Source organism: Silene latifolia, chromosome 1 (genome assembly GCF_048544455.1).
Source record: "Silene latifolia isolate original U9 population chromosome 1, ASM4854445v1, whole genome shotgun sequence".
Classification (NCBI taxonomy): Eukaryota; Viridiplantae; Streptophyta; class Magnoliopsida; order Caryophyllales; family Caryophyllaceae; genus Silene; species Silene latifolia.
The window spans coordinates 112,803,910-112,814,858 of NC_133526.1; the positions used below are offsets into that span (position 1 = coordinate 112,803,910).

Sequence of the window (10,949 nt, forward strand, 5' to 3'; positions counted from 1 at the left end):
AGTCTCCTCTTGGCTTATCGGGACCTTCATAAGAGAGGCCACTTCTGAGATTAATGGCGTTAATCGTTTCAATTGGCCCCTCACATTTGCTTGAAGAATTGGCGACTTGCTTAGCCTCTATATTCTCTAACTGCTTCACAAAATTCTTTGTAGATTCAATTCCAGCTGCTTCTATTTTCACGACTTGAACCCAAAGAGATCGGACCATTTCTCTCAATTCCGCGGTCTCATCTGAATTATGGACAGGAATTTCAACTCTTTCCTTAGAAGCTTCAGAGGTCTCGAGCTTCTCGAGACGGGCAGTGATAGAAGTTATGAGTGTCACAACGGCACTCATTTCATCACTTTGCTTTCGCGACTCTCCACGCGAACTTCGAAACTCGGCTCTATGGACTGCCATCTCCTCAATAGTGTTCCAACCTTTATTCTGACCGGTATTATTTTGTAACCTACCATTCGCAGCTGCATCCAGGATGACCTTGTAATCATCATATAAAGCATTATAGAATAAGTTGCAAAGGTACCACTACTGGATACCATGGTGAGGGACAGCCCTAACCAAACTGTTGAAACGTCCCCATGCTTCACAAAATTCCTCATCAGGTCCTTGCTGGAAATTTGTAATTTTACTTCTCAAGGCATCTGTCTTTGCAAGTGGGAAGTATTTCTTGTAGAAGGCTAACGCTAGAGATGTCCAATCTGTGACTCCAGCTGCTACCCTATCAAGGTAGCGGTACCAATCTCGCGCCGAATCCTTCAAGGAGTATAAGAACATTATCCCCTTAACTTCATCCTGGGTCACCCCAGCCGGTATAGGTATGGAACAGCAGTAGTCTGTGAAAATTTCCATATGCTTCAAAGGATCCTCGTCCGGTAGACCAGCAAACTGATTTCGCTCCACTAAATCAATATAAGAGGAACGAAATTAGAAGTGACCAGTAGTAAGGGTAGGTAACACGTGTCCCTTTGGAATGTGCTGCTCTTTTGGCTGAAGATTGTCATATATCGTAGTCATATTCGCAAAACTGAGAGTACTCAAGTCTTCCTCTCAAAAACCTGTCTTCTAACTGTGCAGAAGCAAAACTAGAAGCAAGAGTAAGCAACGGCCTCAAGGAACCAAAGTTCCTTGAGACAAGAAAAATAAACTAAAAATAAAGCAAACAGAATTACACCGTCTCCCCGGCAACGGCACCAAAATTTGATACCGTCGTTTTGTATCAAAATTAAATTTATAAATCCAAACTAAGACTATAGCTAGTGATAGTAAGGGTCGAACCACAGAGAGATAAGATCAGTTTTGTTTGCTATTTTCAGTCTATAAAAGTAACAATTAAGTGGGGTTTTGAAATTGTTTGATTCTAAAAACTAATCGACGAAATAAGAAGATTCGCAAAAGATAAAAGAAATATCAGGAACTTCGGTTCACCATGGCTAAGATCAGGTCAAGAAGATAACAGAGGTCTTGTAATGTGTTCTCGAGGAACATGAGCAAGTCTTTCGATCAATGCTTAATAACCTTACGGTCTTTTAATTCCCAAGAATTTCTCGAAACTTTCGCTCAAAGGAAATTCCAACCCCAATGAAAGCCTAGCCTACTAATCTTTCAATCTAGCAAGACGGGTTTATCAAGGGTAATAAGATCGATACAGAAGAATTCATACTAAGAAAACAACCCTAATTTATGCCATGGCTCACCTCGTTCCCAATAAATAAAATTAGCTATGCATAATTAAAACTATAACAATTACAAAATTGAAGACAAAGAATGAGATCGACATAATTGAAATTGAACTTAAGACGAAAGATAAAAACTGGATTTCTTGAATAAAAACTAGTAACAACAAGAATTGAATTGACACGAAATAAAAGAGGAAGGAAATTGCATTAAAGCTTACTAATTAATTGATAAACAAAGTAGTTGAAATTCGGATCCGTCGTCTCCCAAAACTAGATCTAAACTATCGTTCTTTGATAATGAAAAGCATAACCTAAATTATTCATCTATTCTACTGATAAACGATGCCAAAAAGTAAATTACAATTGGGCTTTTCTAAAAGTCTAACACGTAAAATCAATAACAGCTGCGAAACCTGGTCGATCGACTGAGTAGCATGGTCGATCGACCAGCCAGAAACAATGCAGTAGCTCCTGCTGAAATTCCACGGTCGATCGACTGACGAGGTTGGTCGATCGACCAACTGAGCTGTGCAGTGACTTCCTCTTCCCTTCCAAACAGCCTCCTCACTCCAATGCACACATCCCAAGGTGAGTGAGTACGAACTCCCTTCTTCCAAGCTTCCCTGAAGTTACCTCCGGAAGACGATTTAGGCTTGATTTAGCTCACTTCCACTCATTCCTACAATAAATCATAGAAATCGCAAAGTAAACCATTTCGGGAGAAATAGTAGCTTTAAGCTAACAAAGACACATGGAAATACATGCCAAAACTGCAAAGAAAGTGTATAGAATATGCACGTATCAACGACGGCCTAGAAAGGCGTGTTGAAATGGTTATGAAAAACCATGTTTGAAAATCGTCATTACAACGGCCTAGAAAGGCGTGTTGAAATGGTTATAAAAAACCGAGTTTGAAAATCGTCATTACGACGGCCTAGAAAGGCGTGTTGAAATGGTTATGAAAAACCGAGTTTGAAAATAGTCATTATGACGGCCTAGAAAGGCGTGTTGAAATGGTTATGAAAAAACCGGGTTTGAAAATCGTCATTACGACGGCCTAGAAAGGCGTGTTGAAATGGTTATGAAAAAAACCGGGTTTGAAAATCGTCATTACGACGGCCTAGAAAGGCGTGTTGAAATGGTTATGAAAAATCGGGTATGAAAATCGTCATTACGATGGCCTAGAAAGGCGTGTTGAAATGGTTATGAAAAACCGAGTTTGAAAATCGTCATTACGACGGCCTAGATAGGCGTGTTGAAATGGTTATGAAAAACCGGGTTTGAAAATCGTCATTAAGACGGCCTAGAAAGGCGTGTTGAAATGGTTATGAAAAACCGAGTTTGAAAATCGTCATTACGACGGCCTAGAAAGGCGTGTAATGGTCGGTGAAAGACCGAGGTTTGAAACGGCCATTGTAACGGCGCAAAAAGGTGATTTTGAATGTTTGAAAATGACACGGAAGGACTTATGATCAAGTAGCACATAAGCATTCTCAGTTTCATTATATTATGCATCATGCTGACACGGGTTTTGGCTTAAAAGGGTGGGTTACACACCAAGCGATCAAACCCCGATTTGCGAGAGGGATACCAATCCGAACAAAATGTGTAAGGAGGGTGCCCTAGCCTCGTGCTCGAAAGTGATGAAAGCTCTTTGACGAAACAGAAATGTGTAACATCAATGGTATGCTTGACTCAATCGGGATTCGAAATGCGGGGATGAGAAAACTCACGCCGACGAGACGAGCCAATTGGTCGAAAAGGGTTAGGTTGTGGGCCCAGACAAGGAACCCGACCGTGACCGTAATATCAATTAATGCATTCCAACCAAGACCTCGTTCGAGTCTCACCATCTAGGGATCACAAAGACGTAAGTGTCGTAGTTATCCCCAGCGGAGTCGCCAATCTGTGGACATGGCCCACCTGCGAGCCTACTTCGATCTGTGGACGTACAACGGTCTTTTGAAAGCCACGCTCGGCGGCGTAAAAATGCTTTCGTCCGGATCGTTTTAGATCGGTCGGTTTAGTCTCGGTAAGGGTCTCGAAACGATTAGAGATGTTCGGAGTCGCCACCTAGCATTTGTGGGATGCCTGGAACCCGTTCGAAATCAACTTTATACCTCGGTCAAATTGAAGCACAAAGCAGCGTTTGACATAGGTACTAAAGATAAGGAAATCGTCCCTCTTTAGCATCCTAACTCTAGAATGACTCTCGTACGCCCTGGATAACGCCGTTCACTATACAAAGTTTCTGAGTAAGAGGTGAAGGTACGTATTGGGAAGCCCTTTAATCAGACACCCAATCCCGCCCGCGTTAGCGGCCTCTACTGATCGATCTTGGTTGGTTGAATGCAAAAGTTGATAAAACGGTTTAAATGCATGAATGCGCATCCAATAATTTAAACCTAACATGTGAGAGCTTTCTAAGACAGTTGATTTAATCCAAGTATCAAGTATAAGATGTCGAGTTGGATTAATGATTGATTTGCATGCAAGACGGAAATTAAACATCCATTTACCAATTAGGTTTAGGGTGCATAACATGATCCATTTGTCTTAGTAAAACATTTTGCAAATATGATTTTGAATAGTCATCTGATCCGTCCTATATCCGGGCTAGCCGGAGTCGGGATCGTCCTAGACTAATGCTGGAAGGGAACAGGCCCTGTACCAGACGGCTACATGAGGCGCGAGCCAGCCGGCGGTGTAAGGGGCCTCTCCCTTGTTTTGAAGATGAGAAATGGAGGGCCTGTTTAGGCGCGTGTTAGCCCACGGTTTATGTGCCGGGTCCTGACTTTTAGAAAACGTTATAAAACGTGTTGAAAATGGTTATTTGAACCCGGTTTGATTTGTAAGGGTCGTTTAGACCGCATTTGTTGATTTGAAGAACTAGACTCGAATAACCATCATTATTTGGATAATATTCGGTGTCGGGTTAGATTTGAAAAACTTGACATGAATAGTTTTGAAAGTAATTATGGACTAATTGTTTTAAGTCCATTTGAATGTTATTAGTCGATACTCATCATCGTACCCGGATTAAAATCCCGCATGGTATGTAGAACCAAGGATGACTTTGTGTTGGGGACTAATATGTTTGTTTGAAAAATGTAAAGAAATGAAATAAAAGGTTTTAAAATACCTTTTAAATGTCATTAACCAAATATTATTACCGAAACACGGATTTAACCGTCATGGTATGAGGAACCAAGGGTGAAAAATGTTTTATGGTTAAAACAAATGAAATAAAAAGGGTTCGATTGTATTTGGAATGGTAAAAACCGATTACAATTATGAAGATGAATTAAAGGGGAATGAGGAGAACAAACACGGTTGATCTCTAGTCTGAACACCCCATTTAGGCGCGGGTAAGCTGGCGACCTAAGGGGCTTCTGCCTCGGACCAAAAATCAGTTTTGGCTCGTTTATTGTATGCTTTGGTTCATGTTATGCACGTTTTAGCATGTTATAGTCATGAAACAAATGAAAACATAATAAAAGAGGATTTTTACACCCTCATACTTACATGTTTGGTTATGGCGAGTGACCGACGTAAGTGTAACAACTCGTTTGATCGGAAAAAACTCGGTTTAAAACCGTTTTGGTAAGTAAAAAGAGTGTTTTAGTGTTAGTGATGGTGTAGCGGTCAAAGTGGTCGGTCAAGTGATTTAAGGCACGATGACGGTACCAAACAATGTGTAAGGCTCGTGTTTACGATCGGTAGGTCGTAAATACGCGTCGGGTTGTGACTTAAGAAGTCGAGTCGAGAATTTTAAGGGAGAAAAGAGGGGGCGGACACTCGCATAAGTCTCAAATGGGTGGCATTTGAGGGGTATTTATAGGGAAATGAGTGGTTGTGTGAGTTTTGAGCGACGTGGCCACTTGGACTGCTCAAAGAGGGGCGAGCCACGTCGCGGTTCTTCGAGTTGTGTTGTCACTTTCACAACAAACGTAATCATGATTTGTTCTATCCTAGGTTTTGTAGTCACATGCTTGGTACTTGACCAACATAAATCCAGCAAAAACTTAAGGTAGAAGGTTTGAAATGTTTTGTTTTTTGTGGTTGACTCGGTTTGACTCGTTGTTGGAGTCGGGATTTGAATTTTTGAGTCGGTTTTTGGTCCGGTGTCGGTTTTGACTCTAGTTAGTGTCATTGTGACCCCGTCGTCGTGCATTAAATATTCCAGGTATTTTTGAATTGTTTTGAAATATTTTATTTTCGAAATCGTTTTAAGTTTTCCGACGTAAAGTTGTACACAAACTGTCGATCAAACGCCGCGATTCCAAAACATGTTGTAGTCCGATAATCATCGGGTGTTTGTTGGAGTCTCAGCAGATACTGGATATCTACACATAACATCACATGCATATCTTTTTATATCGAATCATCGACCTTGTCAATTAAAATTATCGATAGATCACTAATTTTATTCTCTTAAAAGAGTTAGATAATAAATTGACAAGACCTTCACATTTCTAAAAATTGAGACTTAGCCTTACTAAATAGTCTAAACTCATGAATCCCAATTTTATTAGGGGTACAATACGGTATTGAAATATTATACCGGGGTGCTTTCTTTTAACGTTGGGTAAGTGGGGTAATAAAATGTTATTACATTTCGAAATTTGGTTGATATCAACGAAAGTATTAGAGGGACCGTTGTCCCAATAGGTTCGGGCTAAAGATGAACTTAATGTAATTTCATCGACCGAGAGTTCTAAGTGTAGAATCGGTTAAACGAGTTAACCCACCAAATTGTATTAGTAAAGGTTGTAGAGGGACCGTTGTCCCACAATCAAGCTAGTATGAATTTGGGTCTTAGAACAGTTTATATAATTGGGTGGAGGTCATTATATAAATGCTAAAACTTGCTAAGAGTTTTCATATAGTACGATGAATGTTAGTTTTCCCTCTATTTCGTTGGTTAAATTTGTTCTATATCTTTGCTCCTAGACATATACGATGTCATTTCGATTTTAACTTATGTCTCCATTAAACCACTATAGCAAAAAATAAATAGAATCTCCTTTCTAAAAGGCCTCAATTGAACCGTTTAAATAGGGCAGGGACTAGCTCCATAGGAATCGTTCTATTCCATAGAACTCCATAGGAGTTGTCCTATGTCATATAAGATTAGTATCTTAAATTCCTAACATACCTATGTATGATTTCTTGTGAAGAAGTATGAATAGAAGTAATAATTAGTCAAAATATGTTTTGATAATATCTTCTATGCATCCACGGATCAAAAGTCTTATTGCTCAACCTAAACACTTGTCATCAAGCACTTAAGTTGTTAAGAATATGACAATGTTAAATTTGTAAATTAATTTGTTAGAAATTTTGATTAACCAAATACCACAATAGAGTTAACCCTTGTGAAGGATTAACTAGGAATTTAAATGAAGATAAGTCTTCATCAAGTAGAAATTCTTGAAATCAGTGGGAGCAATAAGAAGTAAGTACCTATCTTAATTGTTAAGGATAGAACAAGGCTCGAAAAAGAAAGTGTTAGACACTAAAATAGAGACAAACCCCAAATAAGTAAAGATCAAGTAAGTTGGTCGTGCGACTCCAACTCATTCCTTCATGAATATCTATGACATTGACATTGCATTCTTGCTAATTACCACATCATGAGTATTTGATACAAATTTGTGGATTTCATCATAATATTTGGCATTATCGTGTGACGACTAGCAAGAATGTTGTAGTGTACTCATTTTAGTTTTGTGTTTAGAAGTGTACCTCAATAATTGTTATGATGTACAATAAGTCTAAATAAGAATATAATTCATGTTTTTGTATAAAACGCAAAGGGTTTCTCTATTATGCAATTATAACCAGCGTTGTGCCCTTACATACCACGATTAAGTTTATGGTGAGACCATACAAATCAAGGTAATTATATTCAAACTAGAAATAAATGTCATATATATATAAGACTCAAGTTGATGACCCCAACCATTTCTCAATTCTCGATTGAAAATCACATTTAGAAACTAGTTTTGACTAGTCTCCCAAACCATTTGATTGGAAATCTTTTGGTGTGTGCGAACCTTGTATTCAAAGCAAGATAATTCATGACTTTTTCTTGAAAAGGACTATGAATAGAGCAAGATATTCGCCCTATTTACACTTTGAAGTGTATGGTCGAATACAATTTCAATCAGAAAAGGTTATTACTTCTTCATCTCTTTTTCCAACGAACTAGATAGATACTTGGTATCCACTTAATGAGGTAAGAAGAGAAATTCTTTGAATAAGTTTAATGAATTTTTAAAAAGCATCAAAACCTAGAGATTATAAAACCAACGTATTAGTACTTCGTTAAAATAGGGAACGATAAAGTGAAGACTTCTATCTGCACCAAAAAGAGTGTGATATGGTATCACAAGTTCACTTTCATTACGATATGATTAAATCTTTACAATAGAGTTGGAGGTAGTTTCTGTTATGAAAGTTGTCTGGTATTTAAATTTTTCCACTAAAACAAAACATAGTTAAAGCAATCATCTACATTTCATATGAGATATGATTAGGCATGGTACCTAAATTGTAGCTTGTTTCGATGGTTAACATGTGCTCATTTTTCTTACATGATCACGAGAACAAAGGGATTGTGGCTCATGATGCTTTCTATTAAGAAAAAAGGATTATTTTTTAAAGACAGAGCGGGAGAAAATGTTCAAGAGCCACAAACTGAAGATAAGACGTAGGAAAGTGGTCTTTCTTGGTCAAAATCAGTAAATATTGATTCGAAACCAAAGTGGACAGGAGTCAGGTTAGTTTTTGGAAGTGACAAACCTGTAACTTATTAAGATGCTTTATCAAGTTTCAACTCCGCTAAAATCCGAACTGAACATAAACATTAAGATGTTTCCATAACTTGGTTGATTGGTGGTAATTGGTTTGCATCGATTGCAACGCTTCGTTAAATTCGGATTTCATAATATTATTTGACTGTTGGATTTTAAAATCATCTTCCATGAGTTTTGTAAATCGCAACTATCCTAAGGTAGGATACGAACTTAAGAAGAAATATTAAGTAGACGTCAAGGAGTTGAATGGTATGTTTTAATCATGTGATAAACCTTTCTCGAATTGTTTATACATGAAGTTTAGTGGGAATAGGGTGGTATTATTAGTCTTGTATGTAAATAACATATTGATCACTATGAGTGATGAAAGACTTAGGAGAAGAATAATACATCTCTAAGAATATCTAGTTCAATGGATATTAGCATAAAGTTAATATTCTTATAAGAATTTTGACAAGTTCAAAAATTTTGAACATGTAGAAATTGAATCCATTTGCTTCCACTGCTGGATTAATTCATTATGCTAAGATGTATCACTAATCGGTCCGTTTCGTGTTCACAAATAAATAGATGTGGTCGTTGGGTCACGTACGAATCAAAACACAATGTATAGCTTCACAAACAACTCTACAATTAGTAAAGAGGCAAGTAAAGGTCGGATCCAAAGGGACGGGAATTGAGATGAGATTTCTATTGAAACTAGTGGTGTCTTAGGGGTGTCACAAATTGGGTTGATGTAGAAGGTCACTAAATAAAATAGAAAAACAAATAAACAAGCAAGATGAATTGAAAGAGTTGTAAACAATTGATAAAAAGCACTAGGGTATCATGGGATCATAGGGGAATCATGGGAATTGATCATACAAACATGTTCTCAAATTATAAGCAAGCAATTATTGTTGTGATGGATTGAGTTGGGTTATATCTTACAATCCTAGGAAAGTTTGGGTCCCGGAGCCGAATCGATTAGATTGTACAACACCTACAAGTCGACTTAATCTTCCCTACTCAACAACATGCATGGTCTAATGAGACTCGAGTTGGTTTATGTCTTACAAGTCTCATTGAAAAGATAGGCGATGGGTAAAAAATGCAAGGATTCATAGGCTCGCATTTCATCAAACATAACATGTGCATGAGTTGAGACAAAACAAGCAAGCAAATAAACCATGAAAGCATATTAATTTAAGCATGAATCATTCCCCATGTTGGTTTCCCCTAATCACCCATTAACCCTAGCTAAGAGACTACTCACTCATTATCATGTTGATCATGCTAGCAAGGTTGTCAATCATACCAACAAAATGAAACGTGATGAATAAATGAAAGTAATTAACAATAATTAAAAAGGGATTAAGAGAATTATACCTACTAATGATTCCAATAATAAAGCAAAGATAAAGGAAGTACTTGATGCTTGATTGAGAGGTTGTCAATCTCCTAATAATAACCCAAATAATCTTCAATTACCCAAAATAAAGGATGAACAAAAGAGAGATTAAGGAAATAAAATTTGTATTAGAACTTGATTAATTGTTGATTACAAAACTAAAGAGAGATTTGATTGATATTAACTACTCTAATTATTGATAAGAAGAACATGCTCTTCTAATTAGACTAATGGGGTATTTATAGTGGAAATTAGGGGGATGCATTAGGGTTAACTAAGGGCTAAACTAGTAATTACACTTTTTAGATTGAGCAGGGAGGAGCCGGTATTTTACGAAGGAAGGGCTTCTTTCTTTGTAGCTTGGAGAAGAGGAAATCGCGCTGTAGAGGAATCCGAGCGGTTTTGTGTCGGGACGGGCGGATTCTGGCGGTTGAACACGGGCGGCTTGGAAGGAATCCGGGCGGATTGTGGTGGCTGAACCCGAGCGTCTTCTGGTGAAACCGCACGGATTGTGCAGGTGGAGGACGGCCGGATTGTAGACAATCCGCACGGATTGTGCCTCAGCAAGATTTCTTCTTCTTTTCTTCCCTTTTCTTCATAAATTCCCTGGGGATTTCCTTGGGGACTCAAGGATCCTTTCTCAACATTGCTCATCTACTATCATATATACAAAGGCCTTCTAATCTTGTCTCTCCTTGATGCTTGGTCATTGGATTCGATCAATTTTGTTCGTTTTGCCATGAAAATGCAAGATTCTTACTCCTTTCCTACCAAGGGATCAAAATCTCAAAGAATATGCAAAACAAAGAACTAAAGATAATAAATGACCCAAATATGCACTAAAAAGCATGAGAACAAGGCTAATTCGGGGGCTAAATATGCGCTAATTATGGTCACATCAAATATCACCAAACCGAACCTTTGCTCGTCCCGAGTAAAGAGGTGACAAAGACTAGGACCATTATTTAAACTAACCTAATAACATAGCCGATATGAGACAATTAGCGGGTCTCACTCCGCCCCTTCAACTCACAACAAGACAACCATGAGGTAGGATGCCT

The 10,949-nt window shown here is 38.1% G+C and overlaps 1 non-coding gene across 1 annotated transcript; it reads left to right on the forward strand.

The window, feature by feature from the left end:
* Nucleotides 1-534: 534 nt before the first annotated feature.
* On the forward strand, nucleotides 535-641 carry LOC141620474 (small nucleolar RNA R71). Its single transcript, XR_012531974.1, has one exon. It is a non-coding gene; the product is annotated as a small nucleolar RNA R71 (small nucleolar RNA).
* The last annotated feature ends 10,308 nt before the right edge of the window (nucleotides 642-10,949 follow it).